Source organism: Phoca vitulina, unplaced genomic scaffold, assembly GCF_004348235.1.
Source record: "Phoca vitulina isolate PV1807 unplaced genomic scaffold, GSC_HSeal_1.0 scaffold52, whole genome shotgun sequence".
NCBI lineage: Eukaryota > Metazoa > Chordata > Mammalia > Carnivora > Phocidae > Phoca > Phoca vitulina.
The window spans coordinates 5073294-5087965 of NW_022589755.1; the positions used below are offsets into that span (position 1 = coordinate 5073294).

General features: G+C 40.0%; 1 long non-coding RNA gene and 1 pseudogene across 2 annotated transcripts in view; both read left to right on the plus strand.

Moving 5' to 3' along the window:
• Nucleotides 1-14672, plus strand: part of LOC116621978 — a 49795-nt gene that overhangs the window by 2196 nt on the left and 32927 nt on the right. Inside the window, exons 2-4 of one of the 2 annotated variants that reach the window (XR_004297492.1) lie at nt 1470-1552; nt 3232-3428; nt 5323-5449. This is a non-coding gene — a long non-coding RNA (uncharacterized LOC116621978). The remainder of the gene's footprint in view (nt 1-1469; nt 1553-3231; nt 3429-5322; nt 5450-14672) is intronic. The other variant, XR_004297493.1, reaches the window with a different exon arrangement.
• On the plus strand, nt 5973-7736 carry LOC116621965 (annotated as a pseudogene).

The window sequence follows — 14672 nt, forward strand, 5'->3', positions numbered from 1 at the left end:
GTGGAAAGAATGTGGATTTTTAAAGTCTTGGTTTGTATCTCAATTATACCACTAGCTAGAACATTGGGAAAGTTACCTAAATTCTCTGAGTGTCCAATTTCTCATTTGTGTAAACTAAATTCATAGTGACTCTGAGGGTTGTGAACATTAAGTAAAATCTATGTAGAGTAGCTAGAACAGTGGGTGACGGTTGCACTTTTACCTGTTTCTCTTATTTTCTTTCAGTTTATACAGTTACATGCTATATTTTTGTGTGTCTTGCCTCTTTCCTTCAACATTATGTTTATGAGCTTCATCTATGTTACATGTATCTTTATTTTCTTATTATTTCATTCATTCATATTATTAATATGGCACAGTTTATTTTTTTCCATTTTACTATGGATGGACATTGGAATTGTTTCTCATGTTTGGTTATTATACACTGTGCTGTTGTGAACATTCTGGTATACATATCCTGGTTTACAAGTCTCCATAAGTTTTTCTGAGATGTTTACTTGTTGCTTGATCATAACAATAACTTCACTAGCTAACACCATGTTTTCCCTGAAGGAGCTCTTCTAATTTGCACCCCTATCAACAGCGTGTGGAAGCTCCTTTTGCTCTAAATCCTTGCCAGCCCCCTGTATTTTCAGATCTTTTGCTTTTGGTCCATCTACTGGGATTGTGGTAGTATCTCACTGTAGTTTTAATTTACATCTTCTTTATTATCAGTAGGACTGGGCCCCTTTTATTATGTTTCAAGGACATTGGATTTCATTTGTATAACATGCCTCTTCAAATTTTTTGCCCAATTTTTCTTGGGTTATCTGCCCATTTTTAATTTTAATATATTTTTTAAAGATGTCATTTATTTGAGAGAGAGAGAGAGGGCATGAGCAGAGAGAGGGGCAGAAGGAGAGGGAGAAGCAGACTCCCCACTGAGCAAGGAGCCGGGAACGGGGCTCGATCCCAGGACCCTGAGATCATGACCTGAGCCAAAGGCAGACGCTCAACCGACTGAGCCACCCAGGTACCCCTTATTTTTTTAAGATTTTATTTGTAAGTAGTCTCTACACCCAACGTGGGGCTTGAACTTACAACCCTGAGGTCAAGTTGCATGCCCTACCAACTGAGCCAGCCAGATGCCCCATATCTTCCCATTGTTTAAAAATTGATTTGTTAGTTCTTTATATTTTCTACATATGAGTCCTGGTTGGTGATACATGTTGCAGATGTTCTCACATTCTGTGGGCTTATTTTTCACACTTTTTAAAAAATGGTTAAATTTTTTTTAGTAACTATTTTTAATTGCTCTTGTTACTACATAGAAATGCATTAAACTTTATATATTGATTTTGTATCTAGCTATGTTATATGACTTTGTTAGTTTTACTAATATATTTGAGGAGTCTTTGAATTTTTCTTTGTAAACAACCCTAACAAAAGCAACTTATTGCATTTCTGTTTCATCTTTTCTATCCTTACAGGGTTTGTTTGTTTGTTTGTTTTCCTTTTCCTTGTTTTTTCCTGGCCAGGACAATCAGTATAATGAAGAATGGAAGTACTGCTAGTAGGTATCCTTTTCTTGTTGACCTCAGTTTGGGAAAATTTTCAGTGTTTTACTCTTAAGTATGATGTTTGAGGTAGGTTTTTTCATAAATACTGTTTTTTTTGGACTAAGAAAGTTTCCTTCTAGTTCCCACTTTGCTAAGATTTTTGTTCTTTTTGTTGTTTTAGTCATCATTGTAAGGTGAATTTTGTCAAATGTTTTTTGTTATCATGATTTTTCTTATTTAATTGTTGTGAATTATGTTTATTGACTCTAGGATTCTAAATCAGCTTTGTACTCCTGGGGCATCTGGCTGGTGCAGTTGGTTAAACATCTGACTCTTGGTTTCGGCTCAGGTCTTGATCTCAGGATTGTGAGATCAGGCCCCACGTCAGGCCCAGTGCTGAGTCTGCTTGAGATTCTCTCTCCCTCTCCTTCTTCCCCTCCCCCTGCTCTCTTTCTCTCTCTCAAATAAATAAATAAATCTTAAAAAAAATAAGAATAAATCAACTTTCTACTCTTGGTATAAAACCTGTGATGACATCCTAAATTAGCTTTTCTTTGCATTGCTGGATGTGACTTACTATTCCTTTGCATGGTATCATTGGTGTTCATGTATGAGATTTGCCTGTAATTTTTTTTTTTCTTGGACTGTTCTCAAAACTCAGTTTCTACCAGTTACTATGTTTCCCAATAGACTATACTTTTGAAGTTGCAGATTTTAATACATAGTCAAAAACTCAAAAATAAGTCCCTATGCACCTGGGAAAGTCCTTGCTGACTGTTACCACTTTTCTTGCAGAGCAAAGCACCAGCCAAATAGCAAGCCCAGATCAGTTCAAACTAGTCTGAGACACAATGGTTACCAAATTTGACCTTTCACTGACTTTTACCCTCATTATATACTAAAAACCATGGGGGGAGGGGGTGGAGATTTAACGTGTTAGATATGCAACACATGAGGAAGCATGACCTTTAAGTGTGCAGATATAAATAAATCTCTGCCTGTCCATGATGACGTGTCACCCTTTTCCCACCGAAGTTTCTTTAAAACCTTTCCCTGACCTCTCCTCAGGGAGTCAGCCTAAGGAATTCCTTCCTTTGTGCTGCCTCCCTTGTGCTTGACCATAAGCCCCAATAAAGCCTTGCATGTGCTTTTAAATTTTGGGTCCAGGGGCGCCTGGGTGGCTCAGTCAGTTAAGCGGCTGCCTTTGGCTCAGGTCATGATCCCAGGGTCCTGAGATTGAGTCCCGAATTGGGCTCTCTGCTCAGCAGAGACACTACGTGCCACTCTCCCTGCTTGTGCTCTCTCTCTCTCTCTGACAAATAAATAAAATCTTTTTAAAAAAATAAATGAATAAATTTTGGGTCCAGCCTCATTTCCACCATTGCTGGGTCCAAGCACTCAAGTCCAGTAACAATAACTAGGGAAGTTATCAATCCATAAGTATGTGTAGGATGTATTTATGAATATTAAGAGCATCTCAGCCTTGGACATTGTATTTCTAGAACCTTTGGATTAAACTAACTATTTAAGGTGTCAAACTCAGTGTTACTTTTGTTCCCGGAAGCCTGATCAGAGTCAACAGAAGGCCCAGCCTGGGGTTCTCTGTGAGGGTAGGTCCTCTGCAATAAAAGCAGAGATTCAGGGTCTCTAGTTGATATGCCATCTAAAGTAAATGTTCCTCTTAAATCCACAGGTCTCACCCTCTGGGAAAAGACAGATTCCATGATGTGAGGAGGTAGAGGTTCCTGAACAAGCAGTGTCATGGCACTGGTGGTTCTCTTGACCAGAGAACTCTTATCAAGACTCAGAAAAGAGCTAGAAAAGTCATTTGAGCAGATGCTGGAGTCACTGGTCATTTTCCAAGAGCAGCTGAAAATGACCAAATCCCAGGTGAGCTGTCTTTCCAGAAGATTTGAGGACATTTCTAGAATGTACATAATTGAGAGCAACACTACACAAATGATAAAAGTCAGGTGGGAAAAAGGCATAGAAAGAAGATTAAGACACAGCCAGGTGGAGCATGGGTGCATTTACAAATGGTGGGTCATTCAAAGTGCTTAACGTCAAAACATTGCTATGTAAACCATTAGGTTCAAAGTGGAGTTGCCAGTTTTCCTCTGGTGCCAATGGGAGCCGTAATCAAAAGAGAAACAGGCATTTTTATGAAGTACATTTTTTTTTTTTGAAGTACATTTTCCATTAAGACAGTTCCTCACAGCCAGTAAATGCTTTCTGGCGCTTAGGCACAAGGTCTTCATCAAAAACCAAAAGAGTTGCCCCAAATCAGTATCACCATTCCTCCTCCCTTTCTTATTTGAACCCGCTCCAGTTGCTTTTTATCTCCTCCTTCCTCCACAAGTGGTTTTTATCAGGATCACCAATGACTTCATGTTGTTAAATACCACACTCAGTTTTTACTTGACCTTCCAGCAGCATCCAACATTGGTAGTACTTCCTTTTTCCTTAAAACACTCTTGTCATTTGGTGTTCAGAATGCCATGCTCTCTGGATTTTTCTGCCTTATTGGCCACTTGTAGGGTTCAACTTCTTTTTGTAATTTGTCTTGTCTCCCATTCTCTTATCTTAATCCCCAGAGTGTCTCAGGGCTCATTCCTTGCATCTTTTGTATTTGTACTCACTCCTCAGTGTTCTCATCCAGCGTCACAGTTTAAGCAGCACTGGTATGGTGATGGCTTCCTCTTTGTTATCTCCAGCCTGCGCTTCTTCCTTAAGCATCTCCTCCTATATCGTACTGTCTCCCTGACATCTCTAAGGTACACATCTCTACAGGTGTGTCCAGCTAATCATTTCCCAAACCAAGTTCCTAATCTCACCTGAAACCTGTTCCTTCCATAGTTTCCTTCTTTCAGTTAATAGCTTCTCCTAGCTTCCCAGATGAGGGGTCAGCAAACTTCCGTAAAGGGCAAGATGATTAGCCTTTGTGGGCCAGATAGTCTCTGTTACAACTCCTCCACTCTGCCACACAGCACAACAGCAGCCGTAGACAATACAGGAGCCAATGGGCATGTCTCCATTTCTCACACTTTTATCAATCTCTGTCTTTCCCATCACCCGTGGGCAAATCCTGTTGGTTCTGTTTACAAAGTAGACCTCACATGCGCCCCTCTTCGTTGCCACAGCACCACTGTAGCCAGAGCCGCCATCATCAGTCACTTGGACCGCTGCAGCTGCCTCCTCACTGTTCTTCTTGCTAACATTCTTGCTGTCTTACAGGCCCTTCTCCAGATGGCTTTGTTGCTTTGGCCCTTAGTATTTTCTTAAAAATTTTAGAAGCAGCTTGTCAGTTTCCACAAAACACCTCCTAAGATATTGGTTTTCTCCAGTTGCTTGGCTCTATCAATTTGGAGGATAATCAATATTTTTATACTGTGGAATTATCTCTTTAAGATTTTTAAAATTTATTTATTTAGAAAGAGGGGGTGAGGAAGAGAGAGTGAGCACGTGAGCGCAAGTGGGGAGAGGGACAGAGGGAGAGAATCTCAAGCAGACTCCCTGCTGAGCGCAGAGCCCAACACAGGCCTTTATCCCATGACCCAGGAGATCATGACCTGAGCCTTGATTCTGTCAATCTGGTGAGTTACATTAGTTGATTTTTGAATGGCAGGATATGTTTAATGAGTTTTAAGTTTCTTCCGTAAGGGTAAAACTAGATTCATCAATCCTTGGATATATAATGTAATGTGAAAATGATCATAATAAATTCATATGCATTTTTTCCATGTCACCGTGTGAAAAATCACTTGAAACAAGTATGCTTTTACAGGTAACATTGTCATTTAAGGATGTGGTTGTGGACTTCACATCAGAGGAGTGGCAGCTACTGGATGCTGTTCAGAAGAACCTATACTGGGATGTAATGTTGGAAAATTATAGCAACCTCGTGTCTGTGGGTAAGGACCCTTGGTGAACCCTCAGCCTATTGCCATTCTTTTCTTAACTGCTGGAATTTTTAAGTTTTCTGAAATGTTTAACGTCTTTGAACTTATGATTTATGGATGGTAGAACTTTTGTGTCTGTCTGAACCTGGAGAGAGGATCTTGCTCTCACCTCCCAAATGAAAGTTTTTCACTTTGCTGAGGTGCTAACTCTGAAACAGTCCCTTCCTATTTCTTCAGAGGTTCCAAAGACCAAGCTCTTGGCACCATGTTTATCCATATGCAGATTGTTAGACTTCCAGACTAGCAGCAGTCCTCCATCTGGAACAGGGAGTCATGGGTTATAGAGGGAGAAATCAGCAGTAAGGGCCATCTAGGTGAGTGGATAAAAGCCAGGTCCATGAGTGAAAGCCTAAGGAACTAGAACCTTTGATAGGTTATTTTGAGAATACTGCTTAAAAACCTTTAAACCCTTGAGACACCTGGCTGGCTCAGTAAGTAGAGCATGTGTCTCTTGATCTCGGGGTCGTGAGTTCAGGCCCCACTTTGCAGGTAGAGATTATTAAAAAAAATAAACTTTTTTGAAGTCTTTGCCCTCTGTGTCAGATCTGCAACTTAGCTAGGACCCGGCTTTCTTGGTTATTCTCTCTTTCTAGCGTCTTCACTCTTTATCACCAACACTGCTCACGTTGCCTTCCTCCTGCTCAACGTCTCACCTATGGTCAGAATTAAGCTTTCACATACACATGGATTTTTCCGCATAACCATGACTTTTATGTTGCTCTGCTTCCCTTCTATTTTCTCTTCACCTTCTAATGGATGCCTCTAACTTGTATTCTATTTCCAGAACATCATTTCTTTCCTTGATCCCTTGATCCTTGTTATGAGAGTTGGCCCCTTCCAGTACCTAATCATATTCACATTCATTGGTCTCCTTCCTAGAAGACACCTGGCAAGCTGATGATGGTGTAGATTGGGATTTGGGAAAACTCTGACAGGCTGGATCCCATGGGAGAGGTACCAGGAATGTGATGCATTCAGCAAAATATTTCACCTGAGAAAAGACTTTGATCAATTTGACTCAAATGGAAAAACTTTGAAACATAATTTAGACTGACTTTCCAGAACAGAAATTATATAAGTAAAAAACCTGAAAAGTTATTTTTCCACACTATGCACAAAAACACTCATTCTGGAATTGCTATGAATATGATTGTGGAGAAGCCGTCAGTAAGACATTGTGCCTCAATGAGTCGTATAGAAATGAGATTTTATAAATGTAGTGAATGTCAAAGATCTTTTAACCATATGTCACAACTCCTTCTACACTGAGAAGTAACAAAGGAGAGAAACTCTATGGATGCAGTGAATGCAAAAAATTTTTCTCACAGAAATCACAGTTCATGGTACACCAGAGAATTCACACAGGAGAGAAAATACATGAATGCGATGAGTGTCTGAAAGCTTTTATTCGGAAGACAGAGCTTATTTTACATCAAAGAACTCACATAGGAGAGAAGCCTTATGAGTGCAGAGAATGTCCAAAGGCTTTTAGTAGTAAGTCTCAGCTCACTCTACACCAGCGGTGTCACACAGGAGAGAAACCCTATGAATGCAGTGAGTGAGTGTGGGAAAGCCTTCCCCCACAAATCTACCCTGATTCTGCATCAGAGAACTCACACCAGAGAGAAACCCTATGAATGTAATGAATGTTGGAAAACCTTCATTAGTAAGCCACATCTCACTAAGTGTGAGAGAACTCATACAGGTGAGAGACCCTATGGATGTAAGGAATGTGGAAGAACTTTCTCTCTTAAGTTTAGTTTCACTTTACATCATAAAACGCATACAAGAAAAAAAAGCCCAATGAATGCAGTCAGTGTCAAAAGCTTTCATCTGCAGGTCACAGCTCCTTGAAGACCAAAGAACTCACACTGGAGAAAAACCCTTTTCATGTAAAGAATGTCCGAAGGCTTTCATCCAGAAGTCAGAGCTCACTTTACATCAGAGAATTCATACTGGGGAGAAACCTTATAAATGCAGTCGATGTCAGAAGGCTTTCGTGCGGCAGTCAGAATGCATTTTACCTCAGAGAGTTCATACCGGGGGTTGGGGGGGAAGCCTTTCCAATGTGAATTGGAAAGCCTTCGGCACCAAATCACCACTCATTACATACCAGAGAACACGCACAGGAGAGAAACCCTACGGATGCAGTGGTTGTGGGAAAGTTTTCTCACAGAAGTCACAACTCCCTGTACATTAAAGAACCCACACAGGAGAAAAACCATATGAACGCAGTGATTGTCAGAAAGCCTTTAGCCGGGCGCCTGGGTGGCTCAGTCGTTAAGCGTCTGCCTTCGGCTCAGGTCATGATCCCAGGGTCCTGGGATCGAGTCCCACATCGGGCTCCCTGCTCTGCGGGAGGCCTGCTTCTCCCTCTCCCACTCCCCCTGCTTGTGTTCCTGCTCTCGCTATGTCTCTCTCTGTCAAATAAATAAATAAAATCTTTAAAAAAAAAAAAAAAAAAAGCCTTTAGCCATAAGTCCCCACTCATTATGCACCATACAGGAGAAAAGCCCTATGTATGTAGTGAATGTGGGAAAGCTTTCACCTGGAAACCTGGCCTAATCAAAGAACACATACAGGAGAGAGACCCTACAATGCAGTGAATGTGTGAAATCCTTTGGTGTCAAGTCACATAGTAGTCAGGTTCCATGCCCAGTGTCATATAGTAGAGAAATCAGATGGATAAGATGGATATGGTGAAAATGAAAAAGCATTTAAGGAGGCCATTCCAACATGAGATAGCAGGCGTATGGGAGACAGTTTTTATGGTGACTAAAGAAAAGCTTCCAGTCAGATGTTTACTTTCATTGAGAATTAAAATGAGAGAGAAATCTAGTGCCGTAGATAAATATGGCAAAAATCTTCAGTAATAACCTGCAGTGCAGTCGTTCTTCAGAAGGCATACACGAGAGAAACTGAATTTAGCAAATGTGCAGAAGTTTTCGCACAGAAACCCATAGAGGAAAGAAACTGTACACAGGGGAGGAATGTTGCAATATTTTCATTGAGAAACCAAATTTCAGATGCACCGGAGAGTTTACGCCAGAGTGAATCATAGAAGAGTAATGAATGTGAGAAAAGTCTTTTACTGAAAGTCAGAAGCATGTGATATTAGAGAATTTACACTAAGGAATAACTCTGATTGCCATAAAATACTTGAAAACCTTTTCTTTTTTGAAAACCTTTTCTGATTATGAAAAAAATGTCCACAGATAATACATGTAAGAATGCAAACCTGTGGGGGCACCTGGGTGGCTCAGTTGCTTAAGTATCCTACTCTTGATTTCTGCTCGGGTCATGATCTCAGGTTCATGAGATCAAGTCCTGCCTTGGGCTCCGTGCTCAGCGGGGAGTCTGCTTGGGATTCTCTCTCCCTCTCCCCCTCCTCCTCTTCTCTCTTTCTAAACTAAATTAATTTTTTTAAAAAGGGGGTGCCTGAGTGGTTCAGTCGGTTGAGCATCATACTTGGTTTTGGCTCAGGTCATGATCTCAGGGTCGTGAGATGGAGTCCTGTGTCAGGTTCCATGCTAGGTGGGGAGTCTGCTTGAGATTCTTTCCCTCTGCCCCTCTCCCCATTCATGCTCTTTCTCTCTTTCTCTCAAATAAATAAATCTTAAAAAAAAAAAAAAAAAGTGGGGCATCTGGGTGGCTTAGTCAGTTAAGCATCTGCCTTTGGCTCAGGTCATGATCCCAGGGTCCAGGGACGAGCCCTGCGTCAGGTTCCCTGCTCAGCAGGAGTCTGCTTCTCCCTCCCTCTCTGCCCCTCCCCCTGACTCGTGCGCTTGCTCGTGCACGCTCTCTCTCTCAAATATTTAAAAAATAAAAATTAAAAAAGTTTTTAAAAGCGTGGGGACTACACCATGAAATGCAACTCTAATTGTGTATAAGAACTTATATTTAGGAAAAATTAAACCAGGTCAATAAATTGAGATCATTTTCTCTAGAAATAATTTTAGAAAGTAAGTCATGTTCTTGCTGTGAATACCATGTTGATAAAGAAAATATTTCAAAAGGCTTTCAGTATGAAGAAGACATCAGTGTTCACTGTGGAGTATGAGCCTTTTTAAGTATGTGTATAAATGGAACATTCAGAATAAGAGAAGTTTACCAATAATTTCAGCTATATATCTAGGTGTTTATTTTCTGATAATATCATGGAACATGCTTTTTGAGCTTTGAAAATTGTGACTTTTTGAGCTATATGTGTAAGTATATTTATAGGTAAGAGGTGAATATATGTTTTGTAACTATATTTTGAACTGATTTCAAAATTACAGAAAAGTTGCAAGAATAGTTACAAAGAACTTAAAAAATTTTTTTTTTAGAGAGAGAGTGCGCAAGCGATTGGGGGAGGGGCAGAGGGAGAGGGAGAGAAAATCTTAAGCAGGTTCCATGCCCAGTGCAGAGCCCGAAATGGGGCTTGGGGCTCGGTCTTACAGCCCTAAGATCATGACCTGAGCCAAAATCAAGAGTCAGATGCTTCACCGACTGAGCCACCCAGGTACGCCATACAGTGGACTTCTCATCCAGATTACCCAGGTGTTAACGTTTTACTTCATTTGCTTTATTATATTCTCTCTCTGCATGTATACACACATACATATTATTTTGTTTTTCTGAGCCATTTGAGAGTGAGTTTCAGATAGATACCTCTTCAGTGTGTAAATACTAAGAACAAGGACATTCTCCAACATAATCACAGTATAACTATTAAAATCAGGAACATTGATTCAGTACTATTATCTAATTTACATCTGGCTGGCTCAATTGGTAGATCGTGCAACTCTTGATCTTGAGGTCATGAGTTCAAGCCTTACATGGGGTGTAGAGATTACTAAAAAATAAATAAACTTAAAAAAAGTTACTTGGGACAGTTTTAAAAATTACATTGGAGTGATTATGAAAATAAAATTAAATTATTTTCTGTTTGTATTCTTAGAATTTTTGTACCTATCCTTGTTGATGTTGGTATTATTTTTTTATATGCAAAACATTAGCATGGCTCCAGAAGTCAAAACTATACCCAAAGGTATACTCAGCAAAGTAATTTATATGATTTTTAGTACGTAGACTTCCCATAAAAAATTCCAGCATTTGTATTTTGCATCACAACAGTGCAGTATCCTTACAACTGGAGTAGTATGAATCACTATACTCTCTGCAACCTATTTTTTTGGATGAGGAGGAATGAGGGTATAGAGGGAAATATATGACTCTTTCCCAATATTTCTGAAAGGGTTGAAACTCCTATTTACTTATGCTTATTTATGACTGTGGAATAAGAATAAGGACAGTTTGGAGCACCTAGCTGGCTCAGTCAGTAAAGCGTGTGATTCTTGATCTTGGGGTCATGAGTTTAAGCCCCACATTGAGCATAGAACTTACTTAAAAAAGAAAAAAGAGAAAAAACAAGGGTAGTTCCTTTTACAAAATAGAGAGAGAGAGCTAATTATTTTATGTTTTACATATGCTGAGGCAAAAACCACATGTTCATCAATGGGACACTATACCACAGGGAAAAGAAATGAGCTGGAGCTATGTTTATCAGTATGATTGAATCTCACAAGCATAATGTTGGTTGAGAAGTCTGGTCACAGAATACAGTGTAAAAATTAAATGGTATAAAAAGGAGCATCTGGCTGGCTCAGTAGGAAGAGCATGCACATGCAACTCTTGATCTTGGGGTCATGAGTTCAAGCTCCACCTTGGGCAAGTAGAGATTACTTGAAAAAAGAAATAAATAAATGGTATAATCAAATAAGTTTCTTAGAGATACATATATAGTAAAACTATAAAAAATAGTAGGGGAATGCTAAACACAAAATTTTAGGATAGTAGTTACTTGGTGTGAAAGGGGAATTTGGTCAGAAAAGGCAAAGAAAAGGCTTTCACAGCGTCAATAGTATTATCTCTCTGAAGCCTAGTGGTGGATGGGAGTCTTCACTTATTTTGTTATCTATCTTACATACATACAATATGTATGAAATATTACAATTTCAGAAAGTACTATAATATGTGAATAAACATCAGCATCACTTTCCTTTGTTCTGACTGTGATACCTAATTGAGGAAAGGTGTCTAATCCAAGTACTTGGTAATCAGTACTTACTATATTTGAACAATAAGATTTCATAGTGTCTTTCCATTGTTTTTATCATTGTAGGAATTTCATGAAGTGTCTGACAATAAAGTCAGAACTTCCTTATATTAGCTAAATATTTCAGAGAATTGCATACTGAGATTTTGGAACAGTAAGAAATAAATTTTGGCTTCATTTTTGCTTCACTGCAAATTTCCACATGACAAATCATTAGAAACGAGGTTTTTGTTTTAAAGCAATAGGTACGGGGGGCCTGAGTGGCTCAGTCAGTTAAGCGTCTGCTTTAGGCTCAGGTCTAGGGTCCTGGGATCAAGTCTTGTCTTCCTCTGATTTATTTCACTTAGCATAATCCCTTCAAGGCCCATCCATGTTGTCGCAAATGGCAAGATTTCCTCATTTTTTATGGCTAAATAACAGAATACATAGTTTGCTCATCTGTAGTTTTAACTACTTCCCTGCTGGTTCTCTTGTGGCCACAGTGGAGATCAACATGGAAATACCACCATAGACAGTATTTGGGGGAGGTGAGGCTGAGAATACGAGGACAAACAGACAGTGTAAAACATTTATAACCTATTTTGTTCAGTCTAGTAACAGTGAGGGGTGAGGTGAAGGCCAGTCTCTGGAATATACATTCGGATGGATGAGGATATCCTGGATTTCCTGGAAGATTGTTCAGGGAGCCCCAGAAAACTTACTCCAGAGCCTCTCCCAGTGGGGATGAAGAAGTGAGATTCAGCAAAACTTCCGCTTCCTTTATTGTGTCTTAACTGCAAGCAACCACTAGGTGGGAGTTATGTTCTAACTCGGGGTTTTCATTAGCTCTTGAACAAATAAAGTAACACAAGGGGCATCAACCCAGGTCAAACCTGAGTTGTTCTGCTTTTGCTGACCTTTGATCCCCCAGATTTCTCTCTTCTAATAAGCCCAGTTTTAGGTAACATAGCTCTGATATGAATAGGATGCTCTACTTCAGGCTGCCTGGGTTCCAGAAGCCAAGAGGCTTCTTTAGTGTAAACAGGAATGGACACGAGAGGAATTGATTTTTTTTTTAAATAACCTTATTGGGGCACCTGGGTGGCTCAGTTGGTTAAGTGGCTGCCTTCGGCTCAGGTCATGATCCCAGGGTCCTGGGATCAAGTCCTACATCGGGCTCCCTGCTTATTGGAGAGCCTGCTTCTCCCTCCCCCTCTGCCTGCCTCTCTGCTTACTTGTGCTCTCTATCTCTCTGTCAAATAAATAAATAAAATCTTAAAAATAAAAATAACCTTATTGTGAAGGATACCAAAGGTGCAGAAAAGTGAATAAAACACATGTACAATTTGTCCCGTTCTTATAAAACAAACACCTATGTGCCTCCTACATAAGTCAAGATCTAGAAACTTAAAAGAACCCCAGAAGCCTGCCAGCCAACCTTGTATACTTTTCAGATCAAACCTGCTCTCTCCTCCTAGCTATGATCACCCTCTTGGCTTTTATGTAATAAACCCTTTGCTTTTTATTATTTTTTTTAAAGATTTTATTTATCTGAGAGAGAGACAGAGCACAGGTGGGTGGAGGGACAGAGGGAGAGGGACAAGCAAACTCCCCGAGCCCAATGTGGGGCTCAATTTCAGGACCCCAAGATCACGACCGGAGCCAAAGTCAGACACTTAACCAACTGAGCCACACAGACACCCAAATCCCTTGCCTTTTAAAATTAAACCTAAGTATGTGTACCTAAGTAGTATAGTTTAACTACTTTTTGGAAAGCTGTACGTAAATGGAATATAACAAATCTATTCTGATATATGTGGCTTTTTCACTTAACATGATGATCTTAAGATTGATCCATGTCATGCAGGCTCCTTCAACCATTTTTATTGTATAGTAATTCATTTTAGGATTAGACTGCAATTGTTTATCCTACTGAAGATGGGCATTTGGCTTGTTTCCAGTTTGGGGCTCTTATGAAATATGTAAGCATTTTATAATCTTGGGCACACTCTGTTGTCCAGCTGTTTTTTCCCTCATATCATCTATGTGTCCTAGCGTTCATAGGCACATGTTTGTTGGCAGGGCATATATCTAGGAATGGATTTGTTGGGTCATAGAGTGATTTTTTAAAAGACTTTAAAGTGCAAAATGGAAACATCTACATGAGTAGAAAGCTTCAAAAATTGAAAACATTTTGTTGATCTCTCACTGATTGCCTTTCCTTCCTTTCTTCCCCTGGGGAATATTTCTAATCAAATATCATATGTCACGGGGCACCTGGGTGGCTCAGTCAGTTAAGCGTCTGCCTTTGGCTCAGGTCATGGTCCTGGACTCCTCCGTCCCTGTGTTGGGCTCCCTGCTCAGCAGGGAGTCTGCGTCTCCTTCTCCCTCTGCTCCTCCCCCTGCTCGTGCTCATGCTCTCTCTCTGTGTCTCTCAAATAAATAAAATCTTAAAAAAAATCATATGTCATTTTCCCCTTAAATACTTCAGTATGTATCTGTAACAGATGAGGATTTTTAAAAACTATAGCCACCATACCATTACAATCGACAATAATTTTTTAGTATATTAGGGTTCTCCAAAGAAACAGAACCAGTGGAATATAACAAATCTATTCTGGGTTGTGTGGGTTGTGTGGGCATGGGTGTATGATTTATTGTGAGGTATCGGCTGTCATGATTGTGGAGGCTGAGAATTTGGAGTTGGAAAGGGTGAAGCAGATGCCTTTCTGATTAAGTAGTAATTCTATTACTGTTCCTGAGAACCTCTCCTTTTAGAAGAGTAGAATAGTGACAGCTTAACTCGCCCACATCTGCGACTTCAAGACCAAAGCTGCTCTAGAGGGCCTTGAACAAGATACTGGGGCAGCGACCTTTCTGTCAAGATGTATTTTGCTAACTGCACTGCTCACATTGCCCTCCTAATAGCTGCCTCCCCAGCCCCATGAGAAGACCATTTGTTCTTGGGTGTGGACTATAAAGATGTATCCGTGTTTCTAAGATCTGATACTAGTTCTTAGTCTGTTCTCTTGTAAAGAAAGCATTTATATAACTGCTAATCATCAGAGGAATCTGATTGCACATCACAGTTACCAG